General features: G+C 42.9%; 1 pseudogene; it reads left to right on the top strand.

Annotated features, from left to right (window-relative positions):
* Positions 1-3,096: 3,096 nt before the first annotated feature.
* On the top strand, positions 3,097-17,490 carry LOC149521421 (uncharacterized; annotated as a pseudogene).
* The last annotated feature ends 874 nt before the right edge of the window (positions 17,491-18,364 follow it).

The following is an 18,364-nucleotide window of genomic DNA, read 5'->3' as shown; positions in this document are numbered from 1 at the left end:
TTAGCTGAAACCTTTGTCTATCCAGCTGCTTCTTCTGTTTAATTTTTGTTCTTCTGGGTATTTAATTTAAAGTTCAGACACCCAGCCTACCTCTGTAGAAACAATCAGTGAGTCCGGTTACACGCCAGCATCTTTCCAGTTCATTCTTCTGTGTCACCCACTGGAGAGGAGTTGAAGACCTAGTTGAAGTCCAGGGAAGTTTTAAACCGTGGGCGAATTTGATGATGAGATCACAGTAATCCTCCACATGGATATCCACAATATTCCTCCCGCCGGGGGCAGATGAGTGACAAGAGCTACTTCCAGAGGGAAAAGTTTCAGTTGACAGGTCACAAAATGAAGGAACCTGGAGAGGGCAGTCCATAGGATCACTGGGCCTCGGGGCAGTGTGGTGGAGAGCCCAGTTTAGGATTAGGGTTAAAGATGGGGTTAGGGCAGCATCCCTCCCCTAGCACCCCCCCATCATTCTACCCTTCTCCAGCACCCCTCCCCTGTTTATCCCTGTCAATACTCTGTTGTTTCTCTCAGTTGTTATATAGCATCGTTTTGAAGCAGGCCTGCCATTCTGGAGCACACGGCGTGACGCTCCAGCGTGAATTTTAAAAGGCCAATGGCTCCAACCAATGCCGCTGCTGCAGTAATAGCAGCTGCAGCCGGGTGCCCTGGGCCTGCAGCAATTTCCCCATTTGCCTCCCCTTCTGTCAGCAGGCCTGAACCTGGCTTAGGAGCCCCTCAAGGCTTCTTATCCTGTGAGAGATGTGAAACAGCCCAGCACAAAGATAATCCAGCTGACATTTTTTCATCTTTCCCATCCTTAAAACTGCCCCTGTCAGACTGCTTGGGCACAAAATAAACAAGAGAGGGGTGGGGAGGGGAGCTAACAAGAAATATGCTCTGGGTGCAGGAAGTGAATGCATGTTTACCCGTGAAGAATGGACATTGAAGAATTTAGCACTGTGTTACCATGGTGAGGGCATGTTGTTGATATCTAAATAGTCCTGTGATTCATGTGACTGACACCAATGAGTTTTCAATAATAGATTCTAAGGCCAGAAGGGACCATTCTGACCATCTAGTTTATGGAAAACGGTAGGGTCGGGGCAGCTAGTAGTTTATACTGCTCTGTATAGTGTGCACTGAAATGTCAGTGCACAGTCAACCTGTGGAACTCCTTGCCAGAGGATGTGGTGAAGACTAGGACTTTAACAGGGCTCAAAAAAGACCTATATATATTCAAAGAGGTTAGGTTCCTACCCATTATGGCTATTAACCAGGATGGGTAGGAATGGTGTTCCTAGGCTCTGTTTGTCTCTAAATGGGTGACAGAAGAGGGATCATGTGAGGATTACCTGTTGTGTTCCCTCTCTCTGGGGCATCTGGTATTGGCCACTGTCAGTGGACAGGATAGTGGGCTAGATGGACCTTTGGTAGGGTTGCCAGGTGTCCGGTTTTGAACCAGACAGTCCAGTATTTGAGCTTTCTGTCTGGGAAACAAATTGAGAAAACACCAGACATATAAATGTCCGGTATTTTCTAATTACATTTTTATTATTATCATGAGTATCAGTACGTAGTAAGCGTGTCTACCAGCCAGGCAGTACGCAACTATGCAGGAGAGAGGAGGGGGGCAGGGCCAGGGCGAGATGGAATCCCCAGGGCCAGACTTGCCCATGTGCCCTGGACGGGCAGCATCCTGGGATCTGTGTGCACCCGGGCCAGCCCCGCTCCCTGCCGGCCAGTTCTCCACCTCCCACTCCCCCGCCCCCGGCCAGCCTCGCTCCCCCCAACCCGCTCCTGGCCAGCCGTGCTTCCCAGTGGCCAGTTCCCCCCGGCCAGTCCCACTCCCCCAGTCCTCTCCTATCCAGCCCTGCTTCCTGCTGGCCAGTTCCCTCTCCACCCTCCTCCGATCTCCTCTAGCCAGCCCCATTCCCCCCGACCTCCTGCCGGCCAGCCCTGCTCTCCTCCTGGCTAGTCCACTCCCGCCCCCAATCTGAGATCAAGTGTGTCCAGTATTTTTTTTAAACCATCTGGTAACTCTAATCTTTGATCTGACCCAGTATGACCAGTTTTATATTTTTAGTATAATATTTATATTCCAAATTATTTATTTTATAATTGTGTGTGTGTAGACAGGAATGACGACAGAGGGAAATGAAGCGGCGATTTAAATAATCGCCACTTCATTTAAATCAAAATGGCTGTCACGCTGTGCCGATCAGCTGTTTGTTGGTACATCACAGCAGTCTAGATGGGGATCTGCTGACCCCAGAACCCTTCGTCAGCAGATCCTTTATGCCTCGTGATCTTTTTTGCCTCGTCGCTTCATTTCCCTTTGTCGAGTAAACTAATCTACATGGCTCCATCGATGGAGCCATGTAGTTTAGATGTACCCATTGTGTGAAAAACCAGAGAAAGTAATCAATTCTTCTGGAATCGTGTGCTTTTTTGTTTTGATGTCCGACTTTGTAGCGAGCCATTTTCAAATGACTTGAAATCGGGTATGGAAGAAAAATCAGACTCCTGAGGTGGGGTACAGTAGTCTGAAAGCAGAGAGCCACTGGCCTACCTGATTTTTGTAGTAAGATGAGGGTCTGAAACATAAGCCCATGTATCAGTCCAAGTATAAGGCCTGAGGCCTAGACAGGAACGACCAAGACTTTGCTAATATAAAGCAAAGTTAAGCTGTGAGCAAGAAGCAGGCACTGCTCACAGAAATTGACAACAGGACTGATATTACAGAAGCACTCACCCCTCAGAGGTATTAGGCACAGGCTGGAAGCACATTCCAGAGGGGTTGTAACAGAACACCTGGGTAAGAAACATCTTGGTACCAACATACACCCCACAAATAACAGAGATACCGTCCCGGGTTCAGGACCAGGTCCAAATTGACAGCATGATGGATAGTGATTGAACCCACCTGGTGTGAGGTAAGGGGTGGTAACTAGCTAATAGGGGGTGGCAACCTGATACATCAGGAGTGATGTGGAACTTGTTTTTACCTCTGTATAAAAGTAGACCACAAAGGTTGATCATTGGCTGACTGTGGGAGGACGCTAGAATCCAGAGCATTCAGTTGGGTGTTAGTCCATGGTCATGGCGTACATATGTATAGTGGCGCAGCGGCAGGTATGTTGGCTGACAACTATTATTGTACCTCGCTTGGCAGTAAACTTGCTCGGGTGCTTTTGATCCTTATGTGATTTGTGGTCTCTGGGGGCTCTCTCGGAGTCTGTTGTTTTCACTAATTGCGCATGGTTAACGCATTAGACAGGGGCGCACACTCATGCATGCAGCCTACGTTTATTATCATTGACAGAGTAAAGGACCTGTCGGGAACAGTTCTCTCAATCTGAGTGCTCAAGGAATGATTTTATAACGTGGGATTGCAAGAAGGGGTCATCATGCTCAAATATCAAACGTGTATGAAAAACCAACCATGTTCACTTTTAAGATACTACGCTGCCATTGCCAACAGTATCTATGCTGTATGGAGAAGGCCAGTTTGGAGCCTCTGTCATCCCATTGCTCTCAGGTAAGGCATGAATAAACCTTAAGTGCATTGCAGACTTCCCCAGTTGTTAAGCGTAATCACAAGTGATACTGGAATTGTACTTCATTGGGCAGAATTGCATTTTCATAGCTCTTGTTCTCCTGCCCCAATCTCAGGCCACATCTTCACTCTGCAGAACATTGATGCTACCATGATCAAGCTCCTGGAGTTCGATTTAATGAGTCTAGTCAAGACTCATTAAATCAAACTCCGAGGGTGCTTCTACCAGTGTCTGGTACTCCTGCTCTTGCCAGGAGTAAGGGAAGCCGATCAGAGCGTTTGCTCCCATCGGCCTCTCATTGTGGGGATGCTACCAAGCTCTTCTTAAGGTAAGCCAACTCCAGTTACGTATTCTATGTTGCTGGAGTTGCGTACCTGAAGCCGAGGTGCCAGGCCAGAGTTGTTGATTTGTGTCTGGCTAGCAGAGAGGCATCATGTGTTTGGCTGAAGATATGTTAGAGATGTTCCAACACTGATTATATACTTCCTTGTTGTCAGGGTTTGTCTCTGCATTTATAAAAAGGGCATGGTAAATGTTATAAAAGATTTCAATACTTTGTGTGTGTAAATAAAACACACACAATTTAGATATTTCTTTGAGTGTTCATTTATTGATGATGTCAGCTGGCAGGCTAAGGTCAAATAACTGTATTTTCATGGTAAAATCTGGCAGTCTCCTACAATCTATACAATGATTTACCATTATGTCACAAGCATACTGTATAGGAATATGTGACTGAGGTCTTGAGAGGAATGTGATAACTAGGCTTGGAAGGATTCCGTTGTTATCAGTAAATGTCAGTAAATATCAGTTTTGCCATGCACATACACACAAACTGACAAAAATAGTCTCATAGATCCTTATCAAAATTTACAGGTAAGCAAAGTAGGAAAAATGCTGCTTGAGAACTTTTTCGAGTTTGATTAAGGATCTTTGCATTGTATATTTTTATGCAGAATTGAAAAATGGTCTCTTAACAGTTGTCAAGCTTTAACTTTTGAATCTCAATGTCTGCCATTAACTAATTATCCCGCCCCAAACTTTTGCACGACCGTGAAAATTAAAATAAATAAATACATTTTAAAAATGAGCATTCCTGAGGTAGAAGGAACGGGAAATAATACTTATGCCGGTACCGAACCCAAATTATCTTTGAATTGTGCCAAGCCTACTGATAATATTTCAGAGTTCCTAATGCAGGTTCCCCAGTGGGCACTTCTGTATGTGACATACTGTTACAGAGGCACTGCATGAAGTTTGGGAGATATTGAAACAGACAGGCATCTTCTACTGCAGGACCAGAAAACCAGAAAGATTCACAGGGACCCAGTGAACATGTGGTGGCTGATGCTGATTAGATTCAAAGCCGCCTTAGCATGACTCATATGATATGTATATTTGCATTAAAGCCCTTTGTTTCTGTCTTAAAGAATTTGCTATGATTGCCCCTGAGGTAGAAGGAATGGGAAATAATGCTTATGCCAGTACCGAACCCAGCTACATTACTTGAATACCCCCCTAGGAGTTGGTAGGTAAAAGAGATTCACTTTCAGACCCTGGCCAAGCATGGAAGGGACAGCACTGTCCTCAGTTTAGAATAAAGAAGAGACCATTTCTCTGTTCCCGATAATTGCTTTTGTTGCTGCTGTTGAAGTTCTACTGTGCATTGTGAAGTTATTCTGCAGCCATCAAGTCTTTTTGCTTTTGATAGATGATAAAAGCTTTTTATTGAACAGTCAATAAACAAAAAGGAGAAAAAAGGAAATGACTAATTAATCGTTAACCACCTCAAGTAGCGTGTGTGTGTGTGTGTGTGTGTGTGTGTGTGTGTGTGTGTGTGTGTCTCCCCTGGTGGACAAAGTTCCACAGTTACTGAAAGCCAAAGGAAGAGAAAATAGAGCACAAGAGAACAGCAAAGTTGATTTAAAAAAATAGGACTTCATTGGATTTTATTTACTAAAAATAAGCAGAAGTATGATTCACAGAGTTCTCATTTTCTGGGGGAAAGAATATCTTTTTTTTAGAAATTCACTAAGTTTATCGGCAACATCTCAGTGGTTGCTCTAAGATTTTGGGGCCTTTAGAAAGAAATTGTGAGCTATTCCCAAAGGATTCAGTGTGGTTGTGGTGTCTTGGCAAAATAATTGGAAGCGCTAACAGGAACATGCTTGCATAATGCAGGGGCCCCCAGGCCAGTGCCCCAACAACACTGTAATTAAATCCACATCTGCCTCGGCTATAGCTTGCCCAAAAAATAAGCAGCCAATCAGAATCTGTTAATGGGCATATTAATGAAGCCAATAGAGCAGCATTCAAGAGGGACAAGGACTTATTATTCTTGCCCTTTACATTTTAAAGGTGCAGAGTATCTCATTGCCAGGCATTATATCAATAATGTAGAGTCTTCTATGAGCAATAACAGATGAATAGAGCACTTTTCATCTGGTGGATAATGTAGTCAAAGTGGAGCTGATTCAGGCTCAGAGAATGAAAATTATGCGTCATCTCAAAAGATCCAACATATTTTTGTTTCTGAAGAGAATATATTTTAAACCCTGTTGGAAAGAGGGGCGAGCAGGAAATGCAATTAGCCACGATAGTTTTTAGCCTTTTAAAACAAAAATAGACCCTTTGTTCACCTTTGCATAGGGCATGGTTTAGTAACTGTTGATTTGTATATTCAGATACTAGTGTGGAGCTTGTGCTCAATAAACAAAAGCCAGGAGAGGGATGATTTAAAAGGCTGCAGCTCCACTTCTAACTCTTTCCTTTGTGCCTGTACTTGTCAGCAGAAACAGTCAAACCACCCACTTGGGCAGACTGAAGAACCTCTGTGCACACTCCGAAGGGTGAGAACGTTTCCTGGTTTGGGGGAGTGTCAATAATTGTACATTGAGGTTATTAGTGTTTTAGTTCATTGTGTTCAGTGTTTCACAAGCTGTTTCCCGCTGTGGCTTTCTTGCCTTTCCTCCACAATACTGCATTAGACAATCCCTCTTTCTTTTCCTTGACTTAGTAAATGCCCTGTCCTGTTTGGAAGCCCTCCTTAATACTGATTTCATCCTAACAATGCTGATTCACAAATTACTGGTTATTTATACAAATTCAAACTAACCTGAGAGATGGAAAGCAGAACCTGTTGGAAAGCATAACCGCTACCCTAGGTTTCATTTTTGCTTGCCTCTAAGATTGGTCTCATTTCAATTTGTGAGCTACTTCAAGTCAGGAATGGCGTTTTCGCTTAGGTTTGTACAGGATCAAGCACCGTAGAATACAAATAAAATACATTATTTTAATAACATAACATAAACTCACAAAGAAGTTGGCAGTTCGTCCTGAGCACTGGTGTGACAGGCTGTAGCAGCCATATACAGATAAATGTGTTAGACTCTGATACAATGGAGGAGAGGCAGAAATAGTCTGCATTGTAAATGGAGAGAGCCATTTTATATGACACTAATGGACGCGATGCAAGTACTTAGACACAGAAAAGCCTCCCCCCTTGCCAGAGTATCTAATAAGGCCTTCCTCATTGCGTAGGACTGCTCCCCAATGTTCCCTCTAACTTTTTCCATCTCTGAGCAGAATAAATTTTGTTGTTCATTTGCACCAAGGCATGTGCAGATGTGCACCACCAACAGAAACACATGCAGTGGACACTCTGTTAATCAGCTGGCAACATTTAAATCTATACTGGGTGTCCGCCCAAGCTCACAGCTTACTGGGAACATTGCTGCTCACTGCCATTCTCATTATCTTGCCTAATGAGTTCTTGAGCCTCTGTAGTGCTGGGGACGTGACCAATTTCCATGACAAATCTACTTCACTGTCCAGTGATCCTGTTAAGTATTTTTTTCCCTAATGGTGAGCCTAATTTATTTCTTACTTAGCTTCAAGTCACTATATTTTTCAGGTATTTAAAAGGGTGTCATGAGGAGGAGGAAGAAAAATTGTCCTCCTTAGCCTCTGAGGATAGGACAAGAAGCAACAGGCTTAACCTGCAGCAAGGGAGGTTTATGCTGGACATTAGGAAAAACTTCCTAAATGTCAGGGTGGTAAAACACTGGAATAAGTTGCCTAGGGAAGTTGTGGAGTCTCATCTTTGGAGATATTTAAGAGGAGATTAGATAGACATCTATCAGGGATGATCTAAACAGTACTGGGTCCTGCCATGAGGGCAGCGGACTAGACTTGATGACCTCTCGAGGTCCCTCCCAGTTCTAATATTCTATGATTCTATGACTCCATGTTACTGTCTCGATACAACTCAGAGCACCAGTTGCAGGAGTTCCCAAGCTTTTCATCATGTGGATGCATCTTGTGGATCATATGCAAAGGTTCATCCCATCTGATTTATAATTGCATAGAATCTCTGTGGCAACTACAGTAACTGCATCCAGAGAAAAACAACATCAGGAAAATATTTAAGCTTCTTTTAATTGGTTTCAATGCAACTGAGCAGCTGGGAGCAAGGAGCATGTCTCCATGCAGCTCTCTGTGAGCCATCAGCAAGTCCTCCACAAACTGCAACTGGTCCGTGGACTACAGTTTAGGAACTGCTAGTCTATTCTATTCATACCTATTTAAAGTCTCTTCTTCCATTGACATGACTCTCATGATGGTGAAGAAGACCACTGACATGTTGGAAGGACACAGTGAACAATGGCACAGAAGGTTTTAAAATGAATGAAGCTTTGAAGCTGATACTCAATTGAAAGTGGTGGAAAGTCTTCATTCAGCTGCATCATGGCGGTTGATAAGAAATTAAAGAAGATGACACATTCACTCTGCTGATATCTTCTGGATCCATATATTTTTAACTCTGATTTTAAAATAAATATATATACTATGCAAATGATGCAGTAAGAAGATGATGCAGTTGAATTTGCAATGGAGACTATTCAAGAAGTGCCCAAGGGTTAGGCAGAAACTAGAGAATCGGTCAGATTGCTCATCTCCAGAGCTTTGTTCAGCAGTACAACTTTTTGTGATAAATCCGTAGGCAGATTTTTAATCAATTGCTGTTGAAAATGATTTTATAAAAATGTTTCCCTGAAAACTTTTCTAGTTCACACATCCCAGTATGGGAAGAAAGGGAAGGGTGCAGAGGAACATTTGGGAAAGGATGCATGGTGGGGTTGGGGACAGCCCCCGGGGGGCAGGAAGGGATGCATGGTGGGGCTGGGGACAGCCCCCAGGGGAGCAGGAAGGGAGTGCTACACTTCCAGCCCCTCTCAACCCCCAGACCAGCTCCTCTTCCAACCCCGTTCAACTCTCTACCCCCAGTCCCGTGACATCTCCAGGCTCAGCTCCACCCTCACATCAGCTCTGGCAAAACTCCACTCTGTCCCCAGTCCATCTCTGCTCTCATTTCCTCTCTGCCCTCAGCTGCAGCTCCACTCCATCCCCTGCTCTGGCTCCAGCGCAGCTCTGCCCTTGTTCCTTCTCTACTTCCCTACCCAGCTCAGCATCTAGCCCCAGTTCTCTCCTCTGCCCCCGGCTCCAGCTTTGTCTTCAGCACAAGCACCACGGCTGAAGAACCCTTTGCAGTAAAGTGTGGGGGGGAGGAGGCAGGAGGCAGGGACAGATTCCACTACTGTTGGGGAGGGAGAGCCGGAGAGGGGGGGGGGTCATGGAGAGTGACAGGAAAAGTTTGAGCACCCCTATTCTAAGGGAAGTTATCCTCTGTCAGTTAAATAAGAGAAGCACCATGAAGCTTAGTGAAATTCTGATGCGCAGAGTGTAAAGAAAAGGGCCAACCCATGGCTAGAAACTCAGATGCTGACTCCAATTGGGAACTGAGACCAAAGGATTTGGAACTCACCTGGCCTAACTTGGTGGCAGCAGCAGCTAACTTTCAGAAGTCCTGTTCCTTTCAAGTTGGTGACGGCCTTCTTCTTGGAAGTGCTGCTTGTGTCTGCAAGCTCGGAACACAGTAGTATCAGGGACTTTTGATGGAGGAGGGTTGAAAACTCTTGTGTTTTTTAATTCTTCGTTATTGTTTATGCCTTTCTTCTTGTGAGAACTCAGGCTAACTGAAGAGGATATTTGTCATCAAGAAAAATGGGAACAGCATAGAGGAAGAGGTAATTTCTTGGAAACCCAGCTCAGCCTCCCCCTGCAAAAATTGTCCACAAGTTCTCTCCCACTCTTCAGATAGAGACATTGCAGGGGCTTTCCTTGTGTGTAGAATCATAAAATCATACAATACAAGAACTGGAAGGGACCTCAAGAGATCATCAAGTCCAGTCCCCTGTCCTCACGGCAGGACCAGAACTGCAGGATACAGCAACTTGTATAGCATAAAAGCAATGTTTTCAGTGGTGAATGGAGTTTTTGCAACTCAAAGCTTTCCCAATAGAGAGAAACAATTAAAACAACAGTATAAAATAGTGCTATTGAGATCCACCTTCAACCTGAATCTCCATAATTTTGGGGCATAGTGCTGATTTCACAGTAGTAAAATAAGGAAGTACATTTGTTTTTAAAGATGTGTTTATTGCAGCTTTCAAGGTTATAGAGTAGATTCTGTATTCTGGACCACAACATAGTAATGAGTTTTAATTGCATCTTTGTGTTCATAAATATAAAATTGCATAAAAATAAAAAAGGAGTTGTATGAAAAGTGGAAACTAGGTCAAATTACAAAGGATTAATATAAGCAAACAACACAGGTATGCAGGGGCAAGATTAGAAAGGCAAAGGCACAAAATGAGCTCAATCTAGCTAGAGACATAAAGGGTAACAAGAAGACATTCTATAAATATATTAGAAGCAAGAGGAAGACCAAGGACAGGGTACGCCCATTGCTCAGTGAAGAGGGAGAAACCATAAAAGAAAACTTGAAAATGGAAGAGGTGATTAATGACTTCTTTGTTTTGGTCTTCACCAGGAGGTTTGTTGGTGACAGGATGCCTAACATAGTGAATGCTAATGGAAATGGGGCAAGTTTAAAAGATAAAATAAAGAACAGATTAAAAATTATTTAGAAAAGTTAGATGTCTTCAGGCCATCCTAGAATATTCAAGGAGCTCATAGAGGAGGTATCTGAGCCTTTAGCTATCCTCTTTGAAAAATCATGGAAGTCAGGAGAGATTCCAGAAGACTGGAGAAGGACAAATCTAGTACCCATCTAGAAAAAGAGAAATAAAAATAACCCAGGAAACTACAGACCAGTCAGTTTAACTTCTGTACCAGGAAAGATAATGGAGCAAGTAATTAAGGACTTCAGCAGCAAACACCTGGAAAATAATAAGGTGATAGGAAACAGCCAGCATGGATTTGTAAAGAACAAATCATTTCAAACTAATCTGATACCTTTCTTTGATAGGATAACAAGTCTTGTGGATGAGGGAGAAGCGGTGGACATGGTATACCTAGATTTTAGTAAGGCATTTGACACTGTCTCGCATGACCTTCTTATCAATAAACAAGGGAAATACAACCCATATGGGGTTACTATAAGGTGGGTATATAACTGGCTGGATAACCATTCTCAGAGTAGTTAGTAGTTATTAACAGTTCACAATCATGCTGGAAGGGCATAACAAGTGGGGTTCCACAGGGTTCTGTTTGGGGACTGGTTCTGTTCAATATCTTCATCAACAATTTAGATGATACCAAACTAGGAGGGGTTGCAAGTGCTTTGGAGGATAGGGTCATAATTCAAAATGATCTGGACAAACTAGAGCAATGGTCTGAGATAAATAGGATGAAGTTCAATAAGGACAAATGCAAAGTGCTTCATTTAGAAAGCAACAGTCAGTTTCACACATACAAAATGGGAAGTGACTGTCTAGGAAGGAGTACTGTAGAAAAGGTATGATCTAGGGGTCATAGTGGACCACAAGCTAAATGTGAGTGAACAGTGTGATGCCATTACAAAAAACGCAAACATGATTCTGGGATGCATTAACAGGAGTGTTGTGAGCAAGACACAGGAAGTCATTTTTCCATTCAACTCTACACCCATTAGGCCTCAATTGGAGTATTGTATCCAGTTCTGGGCACCACATTTTAAGAAAGATGTGAAGAAATTGGAGAAGGTCCAGAGAAGAGTAACAAAAATGATTAAAGGTTTAGAAAACATGCCCTTTGACGGACGACTGAAAGAATTGGGCCTCTTTAGTTTAGAAAAGAGAAGACTGAGAGGGGACATGCTAGCGGTTTTCAGGTACCTAAAAGGGTGCTACTAGGAGGAGGGAGAAAAATAGTTCTCCTTGGCCTCTGATAGAAGAAACAATGGGCTTAAATTGCAGCAAGGGAGGTTTAGGTTGGACATTAGGAAAAACTTCCTAGCTGTCAGGGTGATTAATCACTGGAATAAGTTGCCAAGGGGGTTGTGGAATCTCCATCACTGGATATTTAAGAGCAGGATGGATAGACATTTATCAGGGATGATCTAGATGGAACTTGGTCCTGCCGTGAGAGCAGGGTACTGGACTTGATTATTTCTTGAGGTCCCTTCCAGTTCAATTATTCTATGATTCTATCAGGCCTCCAGCATAGAAGATATTACAATAGTCCTGAGTAGGGATGTAAGTGACTAGTTGAGTGACTACTTGACTACTTTCTCCCCACAATTTCTGTCTCTGTATCAGAGGCAGCAAGGGAAGGATGAAGCAGGAGCTGATGTTGGTGCACAGGGGGTGGAGCAGGGAACGCAGAACCGCAGTGGTCCCAGATCCAGCGTGAGCTAGGACTGCTCAGTCCCGGCTTGGGCTGGCCCCAGGAGCTACCCCTACTCTGCAGTTTAAATGTAGTCGGAGCTGGGTTGCCTGTGTGCCCAGCTCCTACTACATGTAAATTGCAGAGCCCCAGTGGGGGTAGTGAGCGCCTCCCCCGCATCAAGTAATCATGTAGTCGATACAAATTGTGTCAACTGCACAAATAGCCAATTACCCATTTCTTAACATCTTTAGTCCTGACTAATTTGTGTGTGTGCATACATGCTGCATTTTTACGGTGTCTGGTGCACAAGGATTTGTACACACGTGCCTTGAAAGTCAAATGAATATTAGATGAGCCTACACTCTTTAATGGATTGCAATATATGCCCAGTGTATTAAACAATTGTATTACTAACGTTTTCGTAAATTGTGCAGTACATGACATTGCTAGGTAAGAGCATTCTAGGTATGTATTGTTAAAACAACGACTGTGAACAATGAGTGAAGATTTTAAGTAATTAAAAAGTATATTATCCAGTATCAAGTATTTATAATTAAATACTTAATTTAATGGTAAAAATCTTGATAGAAAGTGTGTCTAACCAGAACATTTCCCCTCCCTGTTGTTATAAAAAGCTCCTGGAGGTGGTGCCATTTAACAAATACATCATTCACGGATGCTGATCTATCAGCATGCTCCAGCTGCACTAGTAATAGCAGTGCTGAGGTGCAGGGTTGATCGTAAACTGCATCCGCTCAAGGTATGCAATTGTGGATCCAATAGGTGCCACCAGAAATGGTTAATACATTACTAAAAGGAAGCCAGATCTCCTGTGACAAGTGCCACACACGGCAGACGCCTCACTGCAGTGACTTACCAGTAAGGTCCCGAGGCTGTCGGAAGGACCCTGCAAAAGGCAATGCTCTGTGTTCTTGGTGCAGCTTCCAGAGGACTCCCATTGGGAGAAAGGGCTTGAAATCTGGTGTAGCTCCAGGAGTCTATTTATAAACAGTGGTGAATATGGCTTTTCTGAGCCTTTTATGGGGGTGGTGGCTATAAAGTGAGATTGTTTGTGACTCTTGCAATTTGGGCTCAGATTTGACAACTGTTTTCATCCTATTTAACTCCATAACTCTTTCATCTTTTATTTAAATGGTGACCCCCCCCCCCCCCCGCCACCCTTTTGACTGTCAAGTCAGAGTGGGTACAGGATGGGACCTGGCTTTACAATGTGCCACAAGGGCGCTTGTACACAGGTATCACAGAGCAGACCCTTCCAAGTTGTCAACAGCATTCTCAAACTCCAGCTGTTGCAATTACCTTCCGTGCCGTGCACTCATGGCATTCCAAGAGTGCAGAACCTCTATGCAGATTGCCTGCACGATTTATCAGTTTTCCACCAGCCTTGAAGGCAGGCTTCTCTGTAAATGCAAGTGGGAAGGCAGGATTTGAACAATAACTTTTAAAATTTATTTTCTGCATTGTATGATGCAGGAAGGCCTCTCACTCTCATTAAGCATTCAGACTGTTGTTGCTTGTTTCTCCCATTGGAAAGCAGACGGTAGAATCAGCTGGAGATCGCTCCCCGACAGAGTTCACCGCATCCTGTTTGCATTGAAGAAAGACTGAGTACCTTAAAAAATAAGTAATTCATAGCCACAATATGAATTGCAAGGATACTGTCTGAAGGAAGCCACAGAACTGCACAGACTCTCCACAAATGGTGGAATTAGATTGTAAATTGTGCAGGCAGAACCCTTTACTATATGAAGGCCCTCAGTCCCGACTAGGGTCCCTATGTGGTATTGCAATACAAGAATTAATAAGGATGATGCGAAGCATCATATCTCATACTTTTGGTGGTGGTGAGCTGAAGCTGAAGGCAGAATAATAGAATACAAGAACTGGAAGGGACCTCAAGAGATCATGAAGTCCAGACCCCTGCCTTCATGGCAGGACCAACCACCATCTAGATCAATGTTTCTCAACTAGTGGTACGAGTCCCTTTAGGGGTACTCGAGAGATGTCAGGGGGGTACATCAACACAACTGAAATTTGGAGAAAACTAAATTTTTGTTTTCAGCTTTATTATTTTTGTACTTTTTACATTCAAAGATTCTATCGCCCACCCGGTTACAATTACATTGTTTAAACAAATGTGTTGCAATGGTAGAAATGTTTTTTGTGTGTCTGAAAACTGTACTGGGGGTACTTATAATTTTTTTTTAGGGGTACTTTAACAAAAAAGGTTGAGAAACACTGATCTAGATCATCCCTGATAGATGCCTGTCTACTCTGCTCTTAAATATCTCCAATTGCCTCCCTAGGCAATTTATTCCAGTATTTAATACTCTGACAGGAAGTTTTTCCTAATGTCCAGCCTAAATCTCCCTTGCCACAATTTAAGCCCATTGCTTCTTGTCCTATCATCAGAGGTCAAGGAGAATTATTTTTTCTGCTATCATGTCCCCTCCCGGTCTTCTCTTTTCCAAACTCAATTATTTCAGAAGTTTCAGAGGGGTAGCTGAGTTAGTCTGTAACCAGAAAAACTTGAAAAAAAACAACTAATAGTCTAGTTGTGCACCTTAAAGACTAACAAAACATGGAGATGGTCTCATGAGCTTTTGTGGGTACAACCCACTTCATCAGATGAATGGAGTATTAATAGTCCAGTTCCAAAATAAAGAAGGGATGAGGGAAAGGGGGAGAAGGAAGGGAAAACTAGTTAGTGTTCATGTTACACAAAGCTGATAGAGAAGGTGCAAATTGTTCTTATGTACCCATTGTTTGATTGGTTAAGTCATTATGATGTGGAGGATAGTGTGCTAGCCAGGTAATGTCTTGTGATGGTCCCAAACATGTAAATGAAGTTAAGTTCAAAGGCTTCCCTGTGTATTTGGCTTGTGGAATTGGCAACAACAAAGTCACTATGTTGGACTCACAGGCCTTAAGAGACAGGCCAGTCCTTGCCTACAGACAGCCCCCTAACTTCAGACAAATTCTTTCCAGCAACCACGCAACACACCTCCATCTTACTCATCCAGGAACCCACCCCTGCAATCCGCTCCGGTGCCAACTCTGTCCACACATCTATACAAGCGACATCATCACAGGACCTAACCACATAAACCACCACATCAGGGGATCATATAACTGCACATCCACCAATGTGGTCTGTGCCATCAAGTGCCAGCAATACCCCTCTGCTATGTATATGGGCTAAACTGGACGGTCTCTATGACAAAGGATTAATGGACACAAATCAGATATTTGAAAAGGAATCACAATGTGGAACATTTTAACTTGCCTGGGCACTCATTAATGGACCTCCATATTATTACAAGCCAGTTTTAAAAACCAGCTTGAAAGGGAAGCTGCAGAGTTTAATTTCATTTACAAGTTTGATACCTACAATAGAGGTTTAAACAAAGACCTTAACTGGATTTCCTGCTACATTCCAAATCCCAATGACATAAAAGGCCAAACAACAGGTACTTAAGAGTACTTAGAACCCTCTCTATCAGCTTCATTTAGTATGGAAACTCTAACTGACTATTCTTTCCCTATTTTTTTTTCTTTTCCTTTCCCTCCCCATCTCCTCTCTTTCTCTGCTATTTATTTGGAACTCAGACCCCTTAAACTCCATTCATCTGCAGAAGTGGGTTGTGCCTATGAACACTCATGACACCATCCACAATTTTTGTTAGTCTCTAATGTGTTGTAGGACTGTTCGTCATTTTTTAAGTTTTGTCTATTACAGACTAACATGGCTACCCCTCTGAAACTTTTAATCATTTTTGTTGACCTTCTCTGGACCCTCTCCAATTTCTCCACATCTTTCTTGAAATGTGGTGCCCAGAATGGGACACAATACTCTAACTGAGGCAGTGCAGAGCAGAGTGAAAGAATGACTTCTTGGCTGTGTCTACACTGGCCAGTTATTCCAGAAAATCAGCCGCTTTTCTGGAATAACTTGCCAGCTGTCTACACTAGCCGCTTGAATTTCTGGAAAAGCACTGACGATCTCCTGTAAAATCATCAGTGCTTTTCCGGAAAAAATATGCTGCTCCCGTTCGGGCAAAAGTCTTTTTCCAGAAAACTGTTCCAGAAAAGGGCCAGTGTAGACAGCAGAGATTTCTTTTCCGTAAAAAAGCCCCGATCGCAAAAATGACAATCCGGGCTTTTTTGTGGAAAAGCGCATCTAGATTGGCACGGATGCTTTTCCGCAAAAAGTGCTTTTCCGGAAAAGCATCCTGCCAATCTAGACGCGCTTTTTCTGAAAATACTTTTAACGGAAAACTTTTCTGTTAAAAGCATTTCCGGAAAATCATGCCAGTGTAGACACAGCCCTTATGTCTTGCTCACAACACTCCTATTAATGCATCCCAAAATCATGGTTGTGTTTTTGCAACAGCGTCACACTGTTGCAATGGAGCAGAGTAGAAAATTGTTATAAAAGCACTTCCAAGAAGCTTTTGGAAATACTTGCCCTGATTTTTTTTGTAAAGGATTGACATCTGTTCCTATTTTCATTAAACACATATTTGGACAGTGTATGCTTCCACCCAAGAGATCAATGATGTACCAAAAATGAACAGACAAAAGAAAAGTCAGCCCCATTTGAAATACAGGGAGGAAGATACTGTTTTCCCACCCTTCCACTCTACTCTGCCTGTGTTTCAAGATTTCCTGACTTAGTTAAAAAGATCCTTCTCCTTTTCCCCCTTCTAAACGTTCCAGGTTCCTCAGAACTGCAGAATTGAGTCAACATCAACAAACTATTTCAGGAAAAAAAGGCCCAATTTATTAGGACATGAGCTTTCGTGGGTAAAATTCACTCTGATGAAGTGGATTTTGTCCATGAAAGCTTATGCCCTAATACATCGGTTAGCCCCTAAGGTGCCACAGGACTCCTTGTTTTTGCAGATACAGACTAACAGAGCTATCCCTCTGAAACAATTTCAGGTAAGTTCTTGATTCCATACTTCCTTTTCTCTCCAGCCTCTGTGGCTGGCTGCCTGTTTGCTGTCTTCTGCCCTCTCTGCTTGGCATGTTGGACATTGTTTCAGCTATCAGCTCATTTCTTCCTCTATTTCCATATTTGTGTTTTGTTAACATTTTCCCTCCTTGCTTGTATGTTATCACTCTTGCAGCTGTCGTTTCCTCCCTTCCCACACATCTACTTATTTTAGCTGCTTATGCCTTCTCCTCTGCTGTCTTGCCTTATGGAAACAGTAATATATGTGGTGAATCTAGCAATCTTTAAGTTAAACTTATTAGAATGCATATTTTTCATAAAAGTTCTGTGTGGATCCCTGAGAGGTCTACTCAACTCTCGACCCTGGAAATATCACATAAACCGTTCCTTGCCCCAGCAATGTGTATTTCTGAACCATTGTGGTTGTGACTCATCCATTTAGATGTCACTTGGCTCTATACAGACACCATTCTGTTTCAATTGCAAACTTTATCAGGCCTTCAAGATTAGACTTTGAACTCTTGCTTGAACTGCTGAATTTGTAGGTCATGTCATATATTGGTGTCTACTTCCTCCTCTTTAAAATGAAGATACTGCTTGTCTGTTTCTTGTGGTCATTGTGTGCTTTAAATTATTAAGGGCACAGGATCACTATACAGTGTAAGCCATCAAGGTCATCAGTACAGAACAGCCTTCGAGGTCTATAAGATCATGACAGGTATGGAGAAAGTGAATAAGGAAAAGTTCTTTACTTGTTCCCATAACAGAAGAACTGGGGTCAACAAATTAAATTAATAGGTATCCGGTTTAAAACAATCAAAAGGATTTTTTTCGTCACACAGCACACAGTCAACCTGTGGAACTCCTTGTCAGAGGATGTTGTGAAGATCAGGACTTTAACAGGGTTCAAAAAAGAACTAGATAAATTCCTGGAGGTTAAGTCCATCAATACTTATTAATCAGGATGTATAGGAATGGTGTCCCTAGCCTCTATCAGAGGCTGGAAATGGACAACAGGAAGGGAATCACTTGATTACCTGTTCTGTTCTCTCCCTCTGGGACATTTGGCATTGGTCACTGTCGGGAAACAGGAAAGTGGGCTAGATGGCCTTTTGGTCTGACCCAGTATGGCTATTCTTGTGAGTGAGATTGTAAACACTGG

The sequence above is a fragment of the Pelodiscus sinensis genome, chromosome 26 (assembly GCF_052426305.1).
Source record: "Pelodiscus sinensis isolate ZL-2025 chromosome 26, ASM5242630v1, whole genome shotgun sequence".
NCBI lineage: Eukaryota > Metazoa > Chordata > Testudines > Trionychidae > Pelodiscus > Pelodiscus sinensis.
The sequence above is the reverse complement of the archived record's forward strand: the minus strand, read 5'-3'. Positions and strand labels throughout refer to the sequence as shown.